At 45.9% G+C, this 23474-nt stretch overlaps 1 protein-coding gene across 1 annotated transcript in view; it reads left to right on the top strand.

Annotated features, from left to right (window-relative positions):
* Positions 1-5021: 5021 nt before the first annotated feature.
* Positions 5022-23474, top strand: part of LOC119655613 (sialin-like) — an 83714-nt gene continuing 65261 nt past the window's right edge. The window contains exon 1 of the mRNA XM_038061583.1: positions 5022-5262. The gene's annotated coding sequence lies outside the window, so the exon portion shown is untranslated. The remainder of the gene's footprint in view (positions 5263-23474) is intronic.

The following is a 23474-nucleotide window of genomic DNA, read 5'->3' as shown; positions in this document are numbered from 1 at the left end:
CAGGACTTAGTGGTTGATCCATTTAAGAGAAGCTCGACGATCGTGCGATCTCCTCCGAAATCAACCTTGATGAAGGAACGAAATCAGAAAAGCTCCCGGAAAGCTAATAAGTACATAAGCGCCCAATGTGAAAACCAAGCGGAGGAGCTATGTCAGAGTCCGGAAGAATCATCGTTTGCCCTACTCGGAGGTAAAATAGTAGAGTTGTCTGAATTTATTAAGGACAAACACAACGTGCACCAGGCCATCAAAAACATGGTCCGAACCATTCGGGTACTATACAATGGTGCGAAGGAAGAAAAAAACGCCTCGAAGAAATCAAGTGTCACCCAGGCAACACAAGTGACACCCCCTCAAAATCCAAAGGGCGGTAAACTTGAAAAGAGGAGTAGAGAGTACGCGCATGATTCTTTCGGATCCTCACAGGACGCGAAAAGGCAAAAAGGCCTCTCACCGGCAAAAGGCAAGGGAAACAAAGTTACCAACATCGTGCAAACTGCGGCGCCGGCTCCGATTGACCCAAGGGAGGCAAAGCCCCAAAAAGGGACCAAGGAAGCATGGACCAAGGTTGGCGGAAGGAAAAATACGACGCAGAAAAGAAGATTACGGCCCGAATTAATCATCATCTCCAAAAAAGGGGATATGACTTACGCCGATATCCTTAGGAAGGTCAAATCCGATCCTGAGCTGATGGACCTTGGAGAAAACGTCAGCCGAATCAGACGCTCCCAGAAAGGAGACTTGATGCTGGAGCTGAAGAAGTCTCCGGGCAAAACGGTGGAAAATTTCCTCGGCAAGGTGGAGAAGTCCTTAGGAGAAGAAGCTTAAGTACGGGCCAGAAAGCAGGAGCTTGTCATAGAATGTAAGGACATTGACGAAATCACGACCAAGGAGGATATCCGTGATGCCTTAGAAAAGCAGTTCGGACCACTTGGCTTGCAAGATTCCGCAATCAGGGGACTGAGGAAGGCATACGGAGGCACGCAAACGGCAACCATAAGCTTACCAACTGAAGCAGCGTTCAAACTGCTGGCGGCTGGGAAAGTAAAAATAGGTTGGGTCGTTTGCCGACTCAGGGAGCAGGTATCCCTTAAGCGCTGCTTTAGATGCCTGGGATTCGGCCACATAGCGGCGAAATGCACCGGTGACTGTGACAGGTCAAAATATTGCAGAAAATGTGGGGGAGAAGGCCATATGTTCAGGGAGTGCAAGGCTGAGCCTGAATGCATGCTCTGCAAGGAAAACAAGGGCGTCGACTGTCGGCACGCTGCAGGCAGCAGCAGATGCCCAGTGTTGAGGCGAGCCTTGAATGCAGTAAAAAAATGAGGTTGATACAAATCAACCTCAACCACTGCGAGGCAGCGCAAGACCTTCTCTCGCAGACTATCTATGAGAAGGGAATCGAAGCTGCCATAATCAGCGAGCCCTATCGCAACAATAAGAGCGGTGCCTGGACTGCAGATGAAACTGGCAAGGCGGCAATATGGGCGTGTGGAAATCAGGCCATTCAAGAAGTGATGGAGTTTCCAGAAGTTGGATTCGTCAGGGCAAAAATAGCTGGTATCTATATATATAGTTGCTATGCTCCACCAAGCGCGACGATAACAGAATTCGAAGGAATGCTAGGTATGCTAGTCTCGGATGCAAGAAGTTGAAACCCCAAGATCATAGCTGGTGATTTCAACGCGTGGGCCGTGGATTGAGGCAGTCGCACTACGAACACCAGGGGCCGTGTCCTGCTCGAGGCTTTCGCGAAGCTAGATTTGGTGCTTGCCAACGCGGGAAACGTTTCCACTTTTCGTGGGACGGGGTCGGGCTCAATAGTCGATCTGACATATGTGAGTACCACATTGGCGAGGAGAATGACATGGTTTGTCAGTGAGCATTATACTCACAGCGACCACCAGGCGATTTTCCTCCAGATCGAGTATGGGCCATGCGTCGATGCGTGCTCCCGTGAGGCTGGAAACCGGGGCTGGTCCGTGAAGGGGCTTGAGGAGGATGCATTCATAGAGATGCTATTGGGAGGCCAAAGTCCCGGTGGTGCGGCTACGGAAAAGGTAGAGCAAATGATGGGACGCATAACAAGAGCATGCGACGCTGCTATGCCGAGGCGACGAGTTCTCGCAAAAAGGCGCTCAAACTATTGGTGGAATGAAGAGATCGCGGTGTTACGGGATGCATGTTTTCGTGCTAGAAGGATCTGCCAACGAGCTAGAGCAAGACCAGACTTCGACGAGAAACGGCTAGCATATGTGAACCTTCGAGGTAGGCTTAAGCAGTCTATACGGACCAGCAAGCGAGAATGCTTCAAGGAGCTTTGCACAGAGGCAGACCAAAGCCCCTGGGGAACAGCGTACAGGATAGTTATGAAGAAGATGAGAGGGCGAACACCACAATTGACCTGCCCGCATCTTCTTCTCGATATCGTGACGGCGCTCTTCCCCCCGGATAAAGGGCAGCGCAAACAACACAAGCGAGCACTGGACGTCTACACCATACCTGCAGTAACTGAGGAGGAACTCACGCAAATTTGCCGGAGAATTGGTGATAACAAAGCACCCGGTCTGGATGCTGTTACCAATAGAGCCCTTAAAGTCGCCGTTAAGACCAGACCCGACTGGTTTATCGGCGTGTTTGAAACATGCATGATAGAAGGTGTTTTCCCCGACCGGTGGAAGAGGGAAAAACTAGTTTTGCTCCCGAAGCCAAATAAACACCCAGGACACCCATCATCATACCGACCGATTTGCCTTATCGACACGGCAGGAAAGATGCTCGAAAGGGTCATCTACAACAGACTGCTCCCTATCATCGAATATAAGGATGGACTATCGGAGCGACAATTTGGATTTCGTCAAGCCCACTCAACGATCGACGCCGTAGACGTTGTTTTGAAGCTGGCTCGAGACGCGATGTCATCTAAAAAATGCTGTGCCGTAGTGACATTGGACATCAAAAATGCGTTCAATTCCGCAAGCTGGGAGTGGATAAAAAGTTCACTGGCGAAAACGGGTGTCCCTAGTTACTTGACTAAGCTCCTCAACAGTTACCTTTCGGAGAGGATACTGTGGTACGACACGGATGAGGGATCCAAGCAGTACATCGTCACCGCAGGAGTACCACAGGGCTCAGTGTTGGGTCCTCTCCTGTGGAACGTCATGTACAATGGGGTCCTTGTCCTTCCCGTGCCAAAGGAGGCCACGATAATCGGTTTCGCAGATGATCTAGCTGTAGTTGTCGTCGCGAAAGAACCTAAAGACGTTGAAATGTACGCTAACGAAACCATTAGCGCCATAAAAGCGTGGCTGGAGATGGTTCAGCTTGACCTTGCGAAACAAAAGACGTAGGCGGTCTTGATTATCAATCGTAGGAAAAGGAACACGATTAATATTCGCGTTGGTGGTCACGTCATCACTTCGAAGCCGGTTATCAAATACCTAGGGGTGATGATTGACGCTAAAATCAATTTCAAGGGACATCTGGACTATGCCTGTGAGAAAGCGGCAAATACCAGCGTATCATTAGCGCGGATGATGCCTAACATTGGAGGTCCAAGGTACAGTCGAAGATTACTTGTGGCCGGAGTGGTTCGCTCCACACTATTATACGCGGCACCAGTTTGGGAGGAAGCATTAGCGTGTGAGAGTAATCGTAGGAGAGTGAATATGACTTACCGCTTAGTGGCGCTAAGGGTGTGCAGCGCCTTCAGAACAATATCAGGCGAGGCAGCGTGTGTTATTGCGGGAATGATCCCGATAGACATTCTGGCAAGTGAGACACGCTGCCTGTACGAGACAAGGAAAATGAATCCTCTTGAAAAGGATGCAGAATCCCGAAAGGCGGCAAGGCGAGAGTCGCTGCAGAAGTGGCAGAAACGGTGGGATGACTCGCAGAGGGGTCGCTGGACCCACACTTTGATTCCCCGTATTGAGGAGTGGATCCAGCGACGACACGGTGAGATTAACTACCATCTGACACAATTCCTGTCAGGACATGGCGGTTACAGGAAGTACCTGCACCAATTCAGGCTGGATGATTCTCCCTTGTGTCCTGAATGTAGTTGCACACCTGAGGACCCGGAGCATGTTATGTTCCATTGTCCACGATTTCTCTCAGAAAGGAGGAGTCTGGAAGACTCCCTGAAAACCACTCTAAGCCCGCAGAACATCGTCGGGGAAATGTTGAAATCGGAGGGAAACTGGTGTGCGGTGAAAACCGCCATCAAACGAATACAAGAGGAACTGGCAAGAGCGGAGCGCGTAAGGAGGACGCGAAGAACGGAAGGCGTGGACATTGAACCGATGTAATAAGGTTTTGTTTTGCAAACAAAACCTTAAAAAGGTAGATTACTTTTGGAGCGTAGTGAAATTGTATTCAAAAGATACTTTTTTCCAGGCCAAAATGCTATTTCATTATATCTGATTATTGGTCAGTGATTAATGAAAAACTACGAAACCAGTATTGGCAGAATTGTGGCACGGGACAATCAACAGCTTTCCTCAAAAATGTTCACCTTTTATTTGCATAATAAACCCATATGTAGACGAAAACATAACTGCTATGGTGTTCCCTGGTACCGGCTACCGGCATCAAGTATCTTACCGTCTTCACCAATCTCCAATCTTCAGAGCTACTAGATAAAGTGGCGAAAGCTCTGAAAGGAATGCACAGGGGGGCCAAAGCCCGATCACCTGTTGGATCTGCTGATTGCTCTTCTACAAGTAGCGGTACTGTCGCGTCTGCGATCGCGCCGTGTGCCCAACTTGCTCTTAACTACACAAACCGTAGGTGGGGGTTGAGATGGCTAAAGAAAATCCAAAACGGTGTACAAATAGATCATTCCGGCGCTCGACAGATGCGTGACTGCCATGTTCGGGGGCATTTTTACATAAAACTTGGCTATGGCTGGGTCTTCTTCGCTTTATAGGTGCTCCATGCAAGCTTATCTGGCTGTGAGTATAGCGAATTCATAGAGGGAAATGTTACTATTTTGCACATTTTCGTGAGGCGAGACTGTTAACTCGCTGTTTATACTTTTATTGTTGTAGCTGTTGCTGCTACTGCTTTATTTGTTGTCCATCCAGGTTAACTACATAGTCTGGTAATTGTGATCGCGAAATTCAGTCTTAGATCAGACCTGAGGATCAGTCGTTGTCACTCAATTGCAATTAAGGTTTCCTATTATTTGAAAGATAGTTCTTCCTAAGATCGGTACTGGTACTTCTGAGGAGACTCTGGACTAGTGGACGTGCAACAACGGTGTGTAGTTTTTTTTTATTGATATTCGAAGAATTTGCAACGTTTGGTTAGTAACAGTGTCGTTCATGAGGAATATTTGCACTGCCATATCGAAACCTCCAGAAACTTCATATATAGTGTTCGTGGATTGGAGAGGAGGGTAGTGCACTATCGATTTTGAAGCAATTATTCAAATATTAAGGATAGTGTTTGTGGATTCCTTCCAATACGTTTATGCGAATTTTACTTTTTTGTGCTTTTAATTCTGATGAAATTATGGGGTTTGCATTAGCCAGTTTGCAGTGCAGTTACTGGGGAAAATGGTCAGTTTCCGTAGTGGAACAATTTCAAGTTATTTGATGTTTCATTTCCGCAATGGATCCGGTTCAGTTGTTGTTCAGTTGGGAATGATACAATACTAGGCTTGCAATAGATAGTTTCAGTTTTTCGTAAGGAAGTTTCTAATCCCAAGGTCTTGAGTTTTTTGCCGAATCTATTCTCAAAGAAACTTTTGGGACATCATTGATAGCAACCCCCTCTTGGAAGCTTGACCTGCATGTTCAGGGTAGCGAAAATGCACGCAAAATATTTAATTTCGATTGTTGCTTCTAAAGCATTTATCTGTGAGAGTGCAACAGTGGGAAATTGCCTTACAAAAGTATTATTTTCCAACAAGTGGATGAATGCAAAAATATCAGATTTCAAAAAATACCCTCAGTTTTGCTGGAATAATTTAAGAACTTTTTCAATGCCATAAGCTAACTATCACACTTAAGCATTTTGATAGCGCATCTAATCTCTGCTATCACACAGAAACCTAAAAAGATACATTTCCAGTGTTTCATACAGAACTATGGATATAGATTTTATCACCATAACTTTCGCTGTCTGGACTTTTCCACTTACTTTACATTTACAAATTCGCTTGCATATTGCACAAGAATAAAAAGCTTGAAAAAGATATTCCACATAAAAAAATCTGGTCAACATCTGTTTCGATATTAAATATATTGAAAAATGGAAAACAATTTATATCTGAGTTTATATTTCGTTTTGTTTTAATTCTGTGAATTTTATCTTCAGGTTTGAGATCTAGGATGTATAAAGATTTGTTCCCCGCAGTGAATTCCTTATTTTATTTAATATCTAATTAAGAGCGGATATTAATTTTTTTATTGAATCTTAGTTTGAACAGTGTTGTTACGAGTTCGTTTCAATGGGTATGTTGCGCATTATGTTTATTGTTTATTGCAATATGCAACATGTTTATTATTTAATGCAGGCAAAGCGACTTTGATATGGAAAGTGTAAATGTTTTGATGAAATTTACTTTAGATGCACTTTAGTAAAGGTTCTTGCGCTCGGATAAACTCTTCAATACATTCGCAAATTCGGGACCATTGAGTGTGGATACTATCTGTTAGATATGGTAGGTAGGTAGGTATCAGTGGCCGCTCCGAGGGGCCCAATTAGCGCTTTGGTGCGCCGTTTTGATGCCACAAACTCCTAAGACCGTGACTGTTGTTATGGGAGCAGGGAAGCAGAGTCCAGCCGGATCGGATCTTCAGAGCCAGCCCGTAGCATTCACGAAGGAAAGCAGCTCTCCCACCCTGCAGTTGGAAATCTAGCTGAGGTCCCCAAAGAATAGTTTACCCAGTGTCCGCAGCCTGACTCGAGCCAGAGCTGGGCAATCGCAGAGAAAGTGCATGAGGGTTTCCCTTCCTTCTACGCAGCTTCGGCAATGCGAGTTGTAGGGTAAGCCGAGCCTAGCGGCATGGTCCCCTATGGGCCAGTGCCCCGTGCAGACCGCCGTAATCTTGAATGCATTTGCACGCGTCTGGCACAGGAGCTCTCGTGATCGGGCTATGTTATAAGCGGGCCAAATTCTTCTTGACTTGGCACAGCTTGTAACCCTTCGCCATTTCAGGCCCGCGGCTGCTAGGTAGTGCGAGTAGACTCGGCTCCCGACAGCCGCCAGCGGAACACCGACTGTAATCGCCGAGGGACTGCCAAGAGCAGAGCCTTGCCTGGCCAATTCGTCAGCCGGTTCATTCCCCTCTATGTTCCTATTTTTTTTTTTTTTGTTGAGGAGGTGAAAATCTTCAAAAAGACACTGGTTTGGACACACCAGCGTGTGGGATTTTTACCCACTAAAACCACCCCCGACTCCCTCCCTGCCCCGCGGAACCACCATAAGGTATTACATCACGGGGCGGAGTCAGCTCCCTCTAGCTTTGTCACCTTTCTTCTATACGCGGCGCACGTGACCGCGTTTTTCTCCTCTCCTCTGCTTTTCGCAGTTTATTTTGGATAGATGCGATCATGAAGTTTACCGCATTCCAATTCTCTTGATGTGCTAGCATTTTCGGCACCAGATTTTCTGGTACCAGCACCTCCCCTAGAGTCTCCTCTAGATTCCTCCTTTCTTCCACAAATCTCGGACAGTGGAAGAATACATGCTCTGGGTCCTCTGGGACTCCATTGCAATCTGGACAGTCGGATGAGGTCTCCAATTTAAACCTATGAAGGTATTGGAGATATCCTCCGTGCCCCGTGAGAAACTGGGTGAGATTATAATTAATCTCACCATGTCGTCTCTCCAACCACTCCTTGATGGTAGGAATGAGCCTGTGCGTCCACCGGCCCTTTCCCGAGCGTTCCCACCGCTCTTGCCATCTATTTATGGATCTCTCCCTTTCAGTCTTCTTCGTCCGCGATGAGGAAGAGGTTGGCTTTGCATTGTATATGTTCGCCATCTTATCTGCCAAGATGTCAATCGGCATCATTCCAGAGATGACGAATGCTGCATCATCTGAGACAGTCCTGAAGGCAGAGCATACCCTCAGGGCTGTCCTCCTGTAGACTGAACTCAGTTTGGTAGCGTTCCCTGACATCCACAACGCCTCCCTCCAAACTGGGGTTGCATAGAACATGATCGAGGTCACTACCCTGGCTATAAGGAACCTAGAGGTATGCCGTGGCCCTCTAACGTTCGGCATCATCCTTGCCAGGGCCATACTTGCAGTGGATGATTTGTCGCAAACATACCGCACATGTTGCTTATAGCTAAGCTTCTTGTCTATCACCACTCCCAAGTATTTGATGGTCGGCTTGGAAGTGATAATATGATTCCCGATTCTAATGCAGGCGTAATTTCTCTTCCGGCGCTTAGTGATGAGCACCGCTTCCGTTTTTTCCTCCGCAAGTGTCAGACCAGAGCTCTTTAACCAACTTTTAACAGCACCGATTGCTTCACTTGAGTATAACTCAGCATCTTCGAGATGCTTTGCGACAACAACCAGTGCTATGTCGTCAGCGTAACCCACCACTGTGGCTTCCCCCGGAAGGGGAAGATTAAATACATCGTTGTACATGATGTTCCACAGTAGTGGGCCCAATACGGAGTCCTGCGGGACACCCGCGGAAACAACGTACAACGTACTACTACCAGAGCCTCCTTTCAGTTAAATAGCTATTGACGATAGCAGCGAGATAGGCGGGAATACCAACCTTCGCTAAAGATTTCCGTATTAGATTCCAATTGGCCGAATTCAATGCATTTTTCACATCCAGGGTTACCACCACGCAATATTTGCTGGTACTACCCTTTCCGTAAATTGCATCTTCGGCCAAGCCAGTAACTAATTTGATGGCATCAATGGTTGATCTGGCTTTACGGAACCCATATTGCCTGTCTGAAAGGCCACCTTGACTCTCAACAACCGGGAGTAATCCATTATAGATTACCCGCTCTAACATCTTCCCCACCGTGTCCAAAAGACATATGGGTCGATATGAGGATGGTTCACCTGGAGGTTTACCTGGTTTAGGCAGAAGTACCAACTTCTGCCGCTTCCATGCCACTGGAAATATTCCCTCGGACATGCACGCTTCGAACAAGTCAGCAAACATGTCCGGTCTGGATTTCACGGCAAGCTTAAGGGCTTTATTCGGTACTCCGTCCAGGCCCGGCGCTTTATTGTCTCCTATTCTACCGCAGATATCCAACAGCTCGTCTCTGGTGACTGGCGGAATTGCCGCCACATTCAGAGGTGGTTGGAATGTTTCGGTGCTCTCCTCTTGCGGGGGGAATAACCCCTGGATGATTTTTAGCAAGAGGGTGGGGCACGTGATCTGCGGAGATGAAGGGCCTCTCAATCGTCCCATCACGATTCTGTAGGCATTCCCCCACGGGTTTATGTTCGCTTCTGAGCAGAGCTCCTTAAAGCACTCCCTCTTGCTTCGCTGGATGGCGAGCTTGAGGTTTTTGCGGGCTGCCTTATAGACACGCTCTTTTTGCCCTTGTTCGACTCTACCTACCGCCCTCTGAGCCACTCTTCTGGCTCGGTGGCAGGCCGATCGAAGGCCGGTCAGTTCATCATTCGACCAGTAGTTTGGTCTTCTACTGGGGAATGGACACCTTCTAGGCATGAACGCGTCACACGCTTTGGCAATGCATTGAGCCAAATGGACGGCTCTTTCCGTAGAGGTGCCTGCTTTATCAGGCTGATCTAACCACACCTCTATGAAGGTCTCCTCATCCAAAGATTTTGCAGACCAGCCTGAAATCTTTCTCGGTTTCGGGCATGATAGCACTTTGGCCTGTGGCCATATGTCTCAAAGAAGATTGCCTGGTGATCGCTGTGGGTGTAGCGTTCACTGACGCACTAGGACATACCACGCGCCAGCGAAGGGCTGACAAAGGTCAGGTCTACAATTGAGGCTGACCCCCCTTTCTGGAAGGTGTTTACAGCACCTTCGTTAGCCAAAACTATGTCCATCTGCGCAAAAGCTTCTAACAAACTGCGCCCCCTAGCAGTCGACTCCCTACTACCCCACTCTAGGGCCCAAGCATTGAAATCACCAGCAATCACCTTTGGACTTCGTCCCTTCGCGTCGAGAACAAGATTATCAAGAACAAGACAGTGTCAAACTTGGCGGGGCGTAGCAGCTGTATACATATACACCACTTATTTTCGCCCACACGAAGCCACTGCCTGCCTGACTTGCAGTACATTGTATGGCCTGTCGACCGCAAGCCCATATCGCCGCTCCACCAGTCGAATCTTTGACCCATATGCCACCGTGACGGTGTCTACACGGTTCGCTTATGATGGCGATTTCCATCTTAGATTCGAACGTGGCCTGCTCAAGTAAATCCTGAGCGACCCTGCAATGATTCAGGTTTATTTGAATAAACCTCATTTTCTCATTGCAGTGAGCGCCTTCCTAAATTCTGGACATTTACCACTCCCGGCAATATGCCGGTTATCCTGTCCCTCTTTTACTTCGCACAATAGGCACTTGGGGTCCCTATTGCACTCTCTGGCAATATGGCCTTTCTCCCCACACCTTCTGCATCGATCGGATCGATCAATGCTGCTGGTGCAAGCCTTCGCGAAGTGTCCAAACATGAGGCATTTAAAGCACCTCTTCAGTGAAATTTGTTCCCTTAAACGGCAGACAACCCATCCAATCCGAACCCTTCCGGCAGCCAATAACATCTGTGCTGCCTCCGCTGGTACTCGTATTGTGGCTGTTTGAGTACCACCATAGGCTTTTCGTAAGCCCACAATAGACTCCTCGGTGAGTTCTTTCAACTTGAATTGCTCCTTCAGAGCAATACAAATTTCTTCTTTCGATGTTACTTCATCGAGATCCTTACATTGAAGGTAGATCTCATGTTTTTGGGCACGCACTGCGGCATTCTCCCCAAGTGAGTTTTTCACTTGAGTGCGAAAGTCATCAGTTTTGCCCACGCTGGATCTTTTCAGCTCGAACATGAGATCCCCTTTCTGGGTTCGTCGGATTCGGTTTACATTTCCGCTCAGATCTTTTAGGTCGGGATCCGCTTTGACCTTTTTGAGTATCTCCGCGTAGGACAGATTGCCCTTACTAGAGATAACAATTACATCTGGACGAGTTCGCACTTTTGCCTTTCGTTCCGCTTTTTTGTTGGTAACTTTAGTCCATCCATCGTTTTCGCTGGTCTTAGACTTCGCAACGCTGGTCGAGTTTCCTAGATTCGCTGTACGGTTTCTTCCTTCTGACCTGTTGGTGTTGGTTTTCCGGATGTCCTGTCCGGCTGTTTTTCTCTTAGGCGCCTGCTGATTACTTAAAGGATCCCCCTCTTTTTCACGTACTCGCTTGTTTCGCTGGGATTCGATGGTAGTACGGTTAGGCGTCACTTGGGTCGCTTGTGATACTGTTGGCACAGCGGGGTTCGGCGTGTTCTTATTATTCTTTTCCTCCATCTGTGATCTATTATAGAGAACTCTAATAGCCCTCACCATATTCTTTATGGCTTGGTGCACGTTGTGCTTGTCCTTGATAAACTCGGACAGCTCAACTATTTTTGCCCCAAGGTGGGTGAAGAGTAATTCCTCCGGATCGGGACTCTGGTCCCTATAAGTCCCGGCAGGGTTACTCCTTTTACATGGTCCTTCACTTTTGGCCTGTACTTTATCCTTCATTGTCTTTGGCATTGGTGGAGATCTCAAAGTTGATGAGCTTCTTTTGAATGGATCTCTTCCTTGTTCCTGGAGCACCTCCTGCTGTCGAGCATCTTGAACATGTGCGGTGGGTGTTGTCACGGTTTTTGTTGCCCAAAAAGCTGCTTTTATTTCATCTTTGTTTGGTCTTGTTATTGGTGTTCTCGGTAAAGTCGTACTTCGCTTGAATACTTCCTTCTCCAGATCCAAATCACTTGTAGCATTATATGCCAAGGTGGCCAAGTTGTCCACCACCGAGGCACTGCGGTCGAGGGATGTCGACGACCGGGAGCCCGCTTGCTCACTCCCAAAAGCCGCCGGTACTGGGGTTCCGAGCCCCTGCACCGTAAGTTTACTCCTTTTCTCGTCTTCCATGGTGGTTTTATGTTCTGGGTATCCTTCCCATAGCCATTTTGGTCCGCGCACCAGAGATGAGCAAACACTAGCCCATGCACAATCAAAAAAGAAAAGTGCATGAACACATATTTACACATCAATAGGTATGCCCCTATCCGCCAGCTGGGGTCGCGCCTGATGGGAGATCTGGCCACTCCTCACAGGCCTCTATGTTCCTATGCCCGGGAGGCCCCCCCCAGAGGAGAGTGACCTTGAGCGTGCCGCCCAGATAGTTGAGCGCGTTTCTGCACTGCCCCACCAGGAAAATGTCGTCGTTGAGTACAAGGCCTTGATGACCACTTGGCTGTCGGTAAGAATGGCTATGTTACGCTTGGGGCTCGAATCACGCTCCAGCCATCGACAGACTTCCAATATCGCCAGTACTTCCGCCTGGAATACACTGGTGAAACCTGGGAGACCATACGACTTGGATACACCGTATGTATTCGAGAAAACCCCCGCGCCGACTGCACCTGTTAGATATACTGTGATATGAACTTTTTGTATTGTCAAGTCAGTTTTGTCAAGCAACGTGAGTCTGCTGGGCAGCGAATCACTACGGCCGTAGAAACATTCTAGAGGAATTACCTCGGGAGCTCTGGGTATTCCCAGCCAAGCAGCCACTAAGGCTTTGTACTCAGTGGCGACATCCTGCTTCCTAAAGGGCACGGACTAGCTCTGAGGATTTAAGCCGGCTGGATTCTGACCCTCTCCATGGTCTAAGGAGTCTGTGGCATTGAAACGGTGCTCCACAGCAATAATTAGTCTGCTCCTACCTACCTACTCACTTCACGGTAACGGAGCTCCAGTGATATATAGATAGCAGGATCTTGCTGGCTGTTGCTGATCAGCGCGAGCCTCGCCACCTTCCAGCGACAAGGATAGATGTCCCCTTTAAGGAAGCGGTCAATACCTCTGGTCTGCCTGCTAGCAGCAAGCTTTGCTTTTATTTATCGCGCTGCAAGCCCTAATTTTAGCTTACTTCTACTTTGACATTCTGGTGCATGCTCCCTCCTGATCATTTGGACGTTTTGTTAAATGGCAACAGGGCTTGTTATGGCTGGGGGGAGGGACATCGACGGAAAATTCTTCTCTCGAATTCGCAATTTTTCTTGCTAAGAACCCAAGTCTCCGAGGAATACATGAGGACTGGCAAGATCATTGTCTTGTACAGTAAGAGCTTTGACCCTATGGTGAGACGTTTCGAGCGGAACAGTTTTTGTAAGCTGAAATAGGCTCTGTTGGCAGCCAACAACCGTGCGCAGATTTCATCGTCATAACTGTCATCGATTGTGACTCTCGACTCTAGATAAGAGAAATTTTCAACGGTCTCAAAGTTGTAGTCTCCTATCTCTATTCTTCCCGTTTGACCAGTGCGGTTTGATGTTGTTGGTTGGTTGGTTTTCGGTGCTGAGGTTGCCACCATATACTTTGACTTGCCTTCATTGATATGCACCCCAAGATCTCGCCCTAATCGCCGCCTGCTCGATTTGGATGAAGCCAGTTTGTACGTCTCGGGTCGATCTTCCCATGATGTCAATATCGTCAGCATAGGCCTGTAGTTGGGTGGACTTAAAGAGGATCGTACCTCTACCATTTACCCCAGCATCACGGATCACTTTCTCGAGGGCCAGGTTAAAGAGGACGCATGATAGGGCATCCCCTTATCGTAGACCGTTATTGATGTCGAATGGTCTTGAGAGTGATCCTGCTGCTTTTCTGCTGGTCACGGTCAGCCTAGTCAGTCTTATCAATTTCGTTGAGATACCGAATTCTCTCATGGCCGTGTACAGTTTTACCCTGGCTATGCTATCATAGGCGGCTTTAAAATCGATGAAAAGATAGTACAACTGATGGCCGTATTCCAACAGTTTTTCCATCGCTTGCCGCAGATAGAAAATCTGATCTGTTCCTGATTTGCCTGGAGTGAAGCCTCTTCGTATGGGCCAATGATACTCTGAGCGTATGGGGCTATCCGACCTAGCAAGATAGACGAGAATATCTTATAGATGTTACTCAGCAACGTGATACCATGGCGGGATCTCCAACTTGCCGATGTTCTGGTTGTTCAGTAGTTCATCAAAATACTCAACCCATCGCTCCAATATGCCCATTCTGTCGGAAATCACATTTCTCTCTTTGTCTCGGCAGGATGAACATCGAGGTGTGTAAGGCTTCATCCTGCTGGCTTGTTGGTAAAACTTCCGCCCCTGGAGCGATTGCTCCCTGTATTTTTCGAGTTCACAAACTTGTTGGTTCTCCCAGGCTTCCTTTTTCTGTCTGTGAAGTCGCTTCTCCGCTCGCCGGAGTTCGTGATAAGTCTCCGCGCGTGCCGGCATCCTTTGAGAATGCATCGTTACTCGGTATGTGGCATTATTTCGTTCCGTTCATTGTCGAACCAGACGTTCCGACTCCGGGCTGAGACCAAGTATGTTTGTGGTCGTATCAATGATAACGCTCTTCAGGTGATTGTGAAGATCATTTGTTCATACTTCATCTCCAGAATTTATGGTGACTGCGGTTATTGCGGCATCCATTTCCCTCTTATAGGTGTTACGGATGGCTTCAGTGTTATCTCTCATCTGATTTTCAGAGGGGATTGTAGGTTGTACTGTTATTCGGGCCAGGAGCACCATTCCAACGAGATAGTTTTCCGAGTCTATATTGGCCCCCCTATATGTTCTGACATTCATTAAGGCTGAGAGGTGGCGGCCTTCGTTCAACACGTGGTGAACTTGGAGGAAAGTGGTCCCGCTTTCCGCGCAAATCAAGTACTTTCAACAACCATTTCGTGTGACACTGCTAATTGAATAATCCGAAGTTCGTTATCATTTGTATTTTATTGTAAGCTATGGGAGTCAACGTATCGCCTGAATACGGGCTCCGTCCTTACTTGGCTGTTAAAATCCCCAAGTATGATTTTTATATCATACCTGGGGCAGACTTTAGTTCGAGGGTTCGTTCTATTGCCTCGTAGAAGGTATCCTTCTCCGACTCTGTGTAGGGGCGTGATCGTTAATGAGGCTTATATTTATAAATTTGCCTCGCAAACGCAGAGTGCATAGTCGTTCACTTATGTTTTGAAAGCTGATAACAACAAGTTTCATTTTGTGGCTGACTAAGAAACTTACTCCGAGCACATGATTTACTGAATGGCTACTATAATATATGGTGTAGTGGCTCTTCTCCAGGAAACCGGTACCTGTCCAACGCAACTCTTGCAAATGTTAAATCAGCCTTATATTGGGACAGGGTGTCGGATAACTGCTGAGCAGCATTCGTTCTGTACAGGAAGTGAACGTTCCATGAGAAAATGCGAAAATCGTTATTCCGTTTTCGTTGCCGGGTTTGTCATTTTAAAGTCCATCTTGTCCGAGGTTCCTTTTGAGGCTATGCAACGTCGGTTTTTCGTGTAGGGTTGTCAGCACTCAACCTGGAGGATCAGTTGGTACGATTTGTTTCGTTTTCAGGTGCGGACGACTCGCCTTCATCCTTCTCCGTCTGAAGTTTTTCATTAAGAAAGAACTCCCAGGGATCACCACGTGAAGATAGAGTTTGGTAGTAGAGTTGTTGGTTGTTGGTTCAGCAGGTGTCCTGGGTACCAATTCACGTTTTGCCCTGGGACCTAAACTACGCTTTGCCCGCGCGGATATTGTTGAGGATTTATGAAAAAGTCTTACTTTCCGTTGGCGGGAGCATCACTTTGCAAGGCTTCTTTTGTATTTGGACGTGAGTACTCTAGAATTTTGTCGGAAATTTCAGCTATTGGCAAGTCCTTCGCTGTGCATTGGGGTAAGCGACGTATTTCCGTACTACGATCAACAAAGCTAGATTTTCCGCGTTCCCCACTATTTTTGCGGTTGTGTCTGTAAAGGCGGAAGCCGTAATAATCATGGACAAGTGTACTGCCGAAAGCAGCTAAGGCCTGACCTACGCATAGCTGATTTGGGAACCTACGGAGGGATTAGCGCTTGCTCAGAGTGACACGATCCACTATTACCGGTTTAATGGACACTACCCGATCAGCGTATTGGAGGGTGTGGGTTCTGATATAGGTCTCAACTAAAAACTTGGTAGGGCCAGGTTCACAACATCGTGTCGACGTCGGCAGAAAGATATGTCGGGAATGCCCGTTGGTAACAGCTCGGCAGTGTAAACATTGGTAGAATTAATACCGGGATAATCTGGTAAACTAAATGGAACTGCTGTGCATCCATATATTCCTACATAAGAAATACATAAATCTTTTATATCTCAAGCATGTAGCTTCTTTTTTTTTGTTTAAGAAATGAGGGATCTTAAATATTGTTTGCCTCTGTTTCGTCTCCGTTGGACTGTGCTCTCTTACAGTCCAACCTTGATAATTTAGCCCGTTGGTGTTCGGTCAACAAGCTAACACTGAATGTCAACAAATGCCACTGGATGCGCTATTTACTTAAACCCTCCCCAACATCCTTTTCCTCAGAGTGAAATTATGCGGTGTTTCCAACGATTAATTAATTGAAATAATAAAAACTTGTTGTTTCTTTTTCGTTGGTGTGGGTATTTATTCTTGCAAATACCGATATTTCGGGAACCACTTGTTCCCTTCATCAGTGCAAACAAGTTCTCCTTTTCCTATTCTCTCAGTGGACAGCCCCTTTCACTACTGACCTCCTTCAAAGACCTGGGTGTAATATTCGACGATAAACTTCGTTTCAATTCCCACTTCGTTGAAATCATCAATAGAGCTTCCAAAATGTCTGGTTTTATCCTACGTTCCTCCTCCGACTTTACCTCAATCCAGCCCTCCTTAACACTCTTCAATTCCCTTGTCAGAAATATCCTTGAATATTGCTGTGTAGTCTGTTCCCTCTGCCGTATCCGTGACTGCCGCGCTCTTGAAGCTGTACAACGCAAATTCACCCGGAACCTCTTTTACAAAAAGAACCTTCCACGGGTTCATTATCCGTCATGACTCCACACCCTCAATCTCTCCTCCCTACAGCAACGCCGTATCTTTCTTGATATGTGTACTCTTTTCGAACTCTGCAATGGTCTGACGGACTGCTCCGCCAACTCGGACATTACTTTCCGTATCGCCTCGTCTCATAACACACGTAATGCGGACATTTTTGATGTACCCTTCGCGGAGCTCGAGATTTACTTTCACTCTCCGATCCCGAGGTTTTGCCGGTCCTACAATGCCCTACAGCTTGGGTCATTTGACTCTATGTCCTTCTCTAGCTTCAAACGTAAAATATGCCATTTACTCGGTCCTCCCTCTGAGGACAATATGTAATAAAAAATTTGCTTTCTGTGTATTGTCCTCATTAAATAAATAAATAAATAAATAGATGTACTGTGATATGATCTGTATTTAGTGCCCGGATGGGTTAGTAATTGGAGCACTAGTTCTTCGTAATTGAAAAAAAATCTCTACTGTTCTACGCTACGTAGTTCTAAAGGCATCCATTTGCCGGCCAGCCTGTCATGGTGGGTTCCATTTTGGGGTTTAACCCTCTATGGAGTTATCAACCTTTCTTAATGTGTGACCTATCTACTATCACTTGCCTGCCTTTCTATCAAAACGTCCATGATTATCTTTCTCTAAATAGAGAATCCTTTTATTAAGGTTGATAACTCGGTGAAAGAATAAATAGATGCCATCAGCGTAGTGGAGATGTTTGAGGAAAGATGTCATGGACCGTTGAAAAGCTGGTGTGGTCAATAGTATGCCCTTTGAAAATATGAAAAACCAACAAATTTCGCGGGGAACAAAACGGATCCTGACCGTGCATTCCAAACCATCGGCATCCAGACTTCCATCAGTTCAAAACACGGCTAAACCGATTCGAACGAAATTTGGTGGACCGATGCGAACTATGAAATCCCACGCATAAATTTAGGTGGAGTTTAAAGGGGGGCTCCCCATACATCCAAAGGGGGGATTCAAAATTTTTTTTAGAGGATGTAGTCATGTGGGGTATCAAATGAAAGGTCTCGATTTGTACTTTCCGAAACTGACATTAGTTTTGGCGTGAATTGCAAAGTGCGTGAGTAAGAAATCAAAATGTATGCACTTAAAGTGAGACAGGACTCATTTTCAGAAACTACCCAAACTAAAAATCTGAAAAAAATCAGGGTGGTGCTCAAAATATGTCCCATTCCGATATCTGCTCAAATAAACTTACTAATAGTATGTTACTAACTTTTAGAAATTTACTGAAGAACCCCCCTTAAATTCATCCTAGGACTTCCGAATTTTAGCCAATGTAGAACTACGTTATGCTTCTCACATAGGGAACCCCAAAACCATTTATACCTGAAGCGTCAAGCTTCCGGTTTCCCGACTTGTTTTCTTATAGCTGGTGGTCGTCATTTTCACCTTATTTGCACCCTTCTCATTAACGCTATGATTTGGGGGCATGTCAGAGATAGCGTCGACCACTTTGAACGAGATATATTGATGACCACTTGTTAAGAAGTCTACCCGAACTCGACAATACCAGTGACTCCGGTGTGAAAGTTAAGCAACCTAGGCGGCAAGTTGGCTTAGATTCAGTATTTGAAACAACGAGCCCCGCTCTCGTCGCCATTTCGAGTTTGGATGAAGTATGTTCCATTCAAATACCCCAGGGTAAAGTCACCCCCAAATCAATATCCGCCAGTGTTGTAAGTTGATGTGCTTCCTACTTTCCTTCGGTCCTTCTCTGTTTCCTCGTTTTTCCTCTGTCGTAACACCTTTCGTATCTGGTTTCATTTCAGACAGGCGGTCTTCTATCGACGCGGGGTCCTTCCTTTTTGTCCTTTTTCGCCCTTTTTGTGCCCTGAAGATTACCTGGATGAAGCCTGCTTTAGATGCGTTTTAAGACTATCTGCGGTATTTTTAGTGGAAAGCGCGGTTATTTCTGCTTTAGGGCGTCTTCTGTTACTGTACATGCCTGCCTGTGTAAAGAAATGGAGACAAGAAACTTTTCCCATTCCATCAGCCTGTTTTCCATGCATTCGCTGACGATTTCCATGGGATTTTTTCTAGAGCATCGTATGCAAAGGAACAGGTCGCAATAATCAGTAACAGATGTACCCTTGAAAACATAGTTCTTACTCATCAGCTACAAATTCCTTAAGGCCAGACATACGCTTAGTTGAACCTAGAAGTCACGTAGAGATCAGTGTTCGCTCGGAATGTGCGCGATCTACTGATGCCGTTTCAATGGATACTACCCGACTATGCTCTCGAAGGGGCTAGCTTCTGATGCAGGCTCCAACTACCAACTTGGCAGAGCTAGGTTCACAACACCATGTCGAGATGTTGAGAGCACTCGCGCTATCTTGTCCTGCACGGACTCGGGGTCGCTGGAGGTGTTGTCCGTTACGGGTAACAAAATCCACGAGGTGTACGCACGCCCGGTGGTCGTGGAAGGGTCTAAAGACACATGTCGGGAGTTCAAACCTTAGGTCAATGGTAACTACACTTGCGGACGCGGTCTCCAAACTGACGGCGATTGCAGGTATTTTGCATTCGGGAGGTAGATATCGATCTCAATCACGGTTGAGGTCTGTTTCCCGAAAAGGGCTGGGAAGAATAAAGCCTTGATAGACCCAGCGACCTCTTTAAAGTCATCAGGAAATACTTCTACCTGCGCAAACGACAGCCTTTCCATTGTTTTCGAGGACATTGTCGACCATCGCATTCACGAACTCCTCCGAAAATATGGGAACATTATTACTGAAAGTAGTTTTCCTAGTTGGTGAAGCACGAAGCTAGCTGTTGCAAAGAAAGAATTCGACAATCTCATGAAACAGGATATTTGCAGACTTTTCAATAGATACTGGTCATTTTCACTGCATACGGTACCTAAGCCAAACGGTGAATTGAGGCCTTGCGGAGATTACAGGCGTTTGAAAGCTCAGACAATTCCCGACCGATACATTATTCCACTCATCCACAATTTTGCACATTCATTCACGACCTTGGATCTGACCAAGGCGTGTCACCAGACCCCTATAGCTCCCGAAGGCATACCGAAAACGGCTATTTGCACACCTTTCGGACTCTTTGGCCTGTGCAACACTGCGCAGACATTTCAGAGATTCATCCACTCTGTTCTATGAAACTTTGGGTCGCCTCTTCTTCCGAATCTAAGCATTTGAATCATATCGAGACCATTTTTCAATGTCTTCTTGAGGCTGGGCTCGTTCTAAACGTTGAAAAATGAAAATTCCTACAGCCGCAGGTGAAATTTTTCGGCCACATGATCACTTCTCTCGGAATTCAACCAGACCCAAACAAGATTGAAGCGATCAAAAACATTTCCCTGCCAACCACGGTGAAGGATCTTTGAAGGTTCTTGGGCATGTTAAACTTCTATCGTTGTTTTCTGCCCAAGGCCAGTTTACTTCCCACATCCAACACGTGTCTGGGAAAGACAATGTCGTTAGGGATGCTTTGTCACGAATCTCGGAGGTCACAGTCCCGTCGTGGTCGATTATACGAAAATCGTCGAGGTGCAGAAAGACGACGCAGAAGTTCGAGCCTGAGGACAAACTCCAAATACAAATTCAAGGAGCTTCATATGTTTGGCTCAAGCTGCTACTCACTCTGCGAGACCTCAGACAAGAGACCCAGACCATTGACTCCGACCGATTTTCACAAGGAAGTATTTCTTGCAGTACAAGATCTTACACACCCAGGCATCAGAATGACGAACTGACTAGTCCATCGGTAAATGCTTCTGGCCGTCCGTGGACCAGAATTTAAACTCTTGGGTTAGACAGTGCATCACGTACCAGAAATGTAAGATCAACAAGCACGTAAAAAAGGAAGCAGGCATATTCCCTCGGTTGACCAAGCGCTTCCACATTATCCACCTCGATATCATTGGCCCTATGTGAGGCTCGTACGGATTGGTATTTTCTCACAATTATCGACAGGTTAACGCGGTGGCCTGAAGCAATACCTTTGACTGACATTACGGAACAATTATGTGCCGAGGCCCCTTGTCGAGAATGGATCACGCTCTTTGGTGTTCCAGCCGTAATCATCACGGACCAGGGAATGCAGTTTCAGTCTATTCTCTTTTTGGAATTAGGTAAGCTCCTGGGTTTCAAACGCCACAGAACCACTGCATATTATCCGCAGTCCAATGGAATGCTAGAACGTTGGCACGGGCTGCCTTAGTAGATCGCGACGATTCGTCGTTGTTGCCTCCCTTGGCTTTCGTTCCCCTCAGCCTTCGCACAGCCCATCGAGAGAAGTTTACGACCAACTCCGCGGAGATGGTGTATGGGAAGAATTTGCAACTCACCGCCGACCCTGTCCTGGATATCTGAGTAGCGTTTAGCGACTCCAGCATGCTCCATTTGCTCAGGGAGGTGGGGGGGGGACTGTGGCCGGCTCAACCTTCACGACACACGACGCCGGAGGTGGGCACCCTCAGAGTCCTCGAGACATGCTCGCAGGTCCTCATTGGGGTGGACACTTCTCGGAGGCCGTTGCACTCACCATGTGAGGGTCCCTTTAACGTCCTGCAGTGACGGGAGCACTCTTTCTAGCTTGATGTCCGGGACGGGGGGTTTCCTTGTTGGGACTGAAAGTTTCCGTGGAACGGGGGGGGGGGGGGGAAGGGGGGCGTTCCAAAAAAAGCGTCCGCGAGGCGTTAGGTTTTCTCGGTAACAACATTGACGGGATCACGGACCGGGTTCCTTTGCTGAACTTGCCGGTTTCAGCTGGGGGCGCAGGGATGTGGCGGGAATAGTAATAATAGTGCTCCTAAAGGTAAGTGATGCAACAATTTATCATTGTGTTTCGGATAAGACTAAATCTTTCCTAATATTTTTCAATATATTTTAATAAAGGAATTAAGATAGGTTTGATTGCTATTATCTTGTTTACCACAATTATAGATACCTTGAATGAAGTTTACTCAGTTGAATAAGTGAAGACCTTGGGCCAATACATTTTTGGGGTTTTCATTGATTATTTACTTAACATTTTAAATATCTCGCTTAATTAATAGTTATGTAAAGTGTTGATTACTACTACCCATTGGGGTTTTTAGAGTTTTCAGTAATCACCTTATTTTGGCAACGATTTGCTTCATCAAGGCGGTTTGGTGTTCGATTTCAAGTGCACGCACTGATATTGGGGCTCAATGTTTTGTATGTTAATTTCTTCTAAATTAGGTTGATTTATTTAGATTTCAAAACCGGTAATTTTGTCTGACAGATTATGTTACTGCACAAGGGGTCGTGTTACAAAAATGGATTTAAAAATGTTCTACTGGAATAGAATTTGAATTGAAATGAAAATAATAAACGAATAATCGAAAGGAATTATTTCTGCTACATTAAGATGGAAATTTAGGATTCTGTATCTCCCAGACGTGGTTCTTTTAAAAATTATATGATTATAGAAAATTATTATATCATTAATGGAGGACAATTCGTAAATTATAAATCTAACTAAACAAATCTTCCTTCCAAGAATTCAAGTCCATTCTCTAAGGAATAAAAAACTAAATACGTTGAATTCAAAATCATCCCCGGAGATAATTTATCATTTATAATTGCCCAAAATGCCTGAGAAAACCTGATAAACTTCTTGGATTGACGCATCACAAATATCTTTTTTTATCCCCAATTACGGATAGTTTTGAATTATTCGCATTTATTATAATTTTTTGTGATGTAAATGCTATATTTATGTAACAAGTCAAAAGATCAAAACTATTATATTACATATGAGGATAGGTATATGATAATGAGGGGATCCCATCTCTTATTGGGTCTTTACCCCATCGAACCGAGGTGTGTCTTGGAGAGGTGAATGATATGCGGTGGATGATGGGCAAACTGGCATGAAGTTATTAAGATTCAAGATTTTTTTATGAGAGTAGGTCAAGATTTTTCTTATGGTGTATTTAGAGGACTTTTTGTTTGCGTACGTGAGCAGGTGCTATTTATCTGGTGGTTTATGGGTAATTTGCCGGTTCTGAACAAAGGTTAATTCATAATAAATGACGGCGTGAAGGCGCCAAAAATGGTAGACACAAATGACGATAAAATAAACAATGTTAAGATTTATATTCGAAATTTGTAAAGGAGATATATGTATATATTGGGAATTGATAATTCGGGGGTGTGTTGCAATTATTATTGTCACATATAGTTGTAGGCAAAAATATGATTTACAGAAAAATAGCCCAAGTTTAACAAGTTATTCCTGGTATTATTCAACCTATTCATGATTGTGTTTCTTTGCAAAGTCTAGATTCCAAATTGTGTTGCTGCGCTATCAATTATTATTATAATATTTCATGATTTTTAAGGTTTTGAATATAACAAAACCTTATTAAAATCATT

Source organism: Hermetia illucens, chromosome 4, assembly GCF_905115235.1.
Source record: "Hermetia illucens chromosome 4, iHerIll2.2.curated.20191125, whole genome shotgun sequence".
NCBI lineage: Eukaryota > Metazoa > Arthropoda > Insecta > Diptera > Stratiomyidae > Hermetia > Hermetia illucens.
The sequence above is the reverse complement of the archived record's forward strand: the minus strand, read 5'-3'. Positions and strand labels throughout refer to the sequence as shown.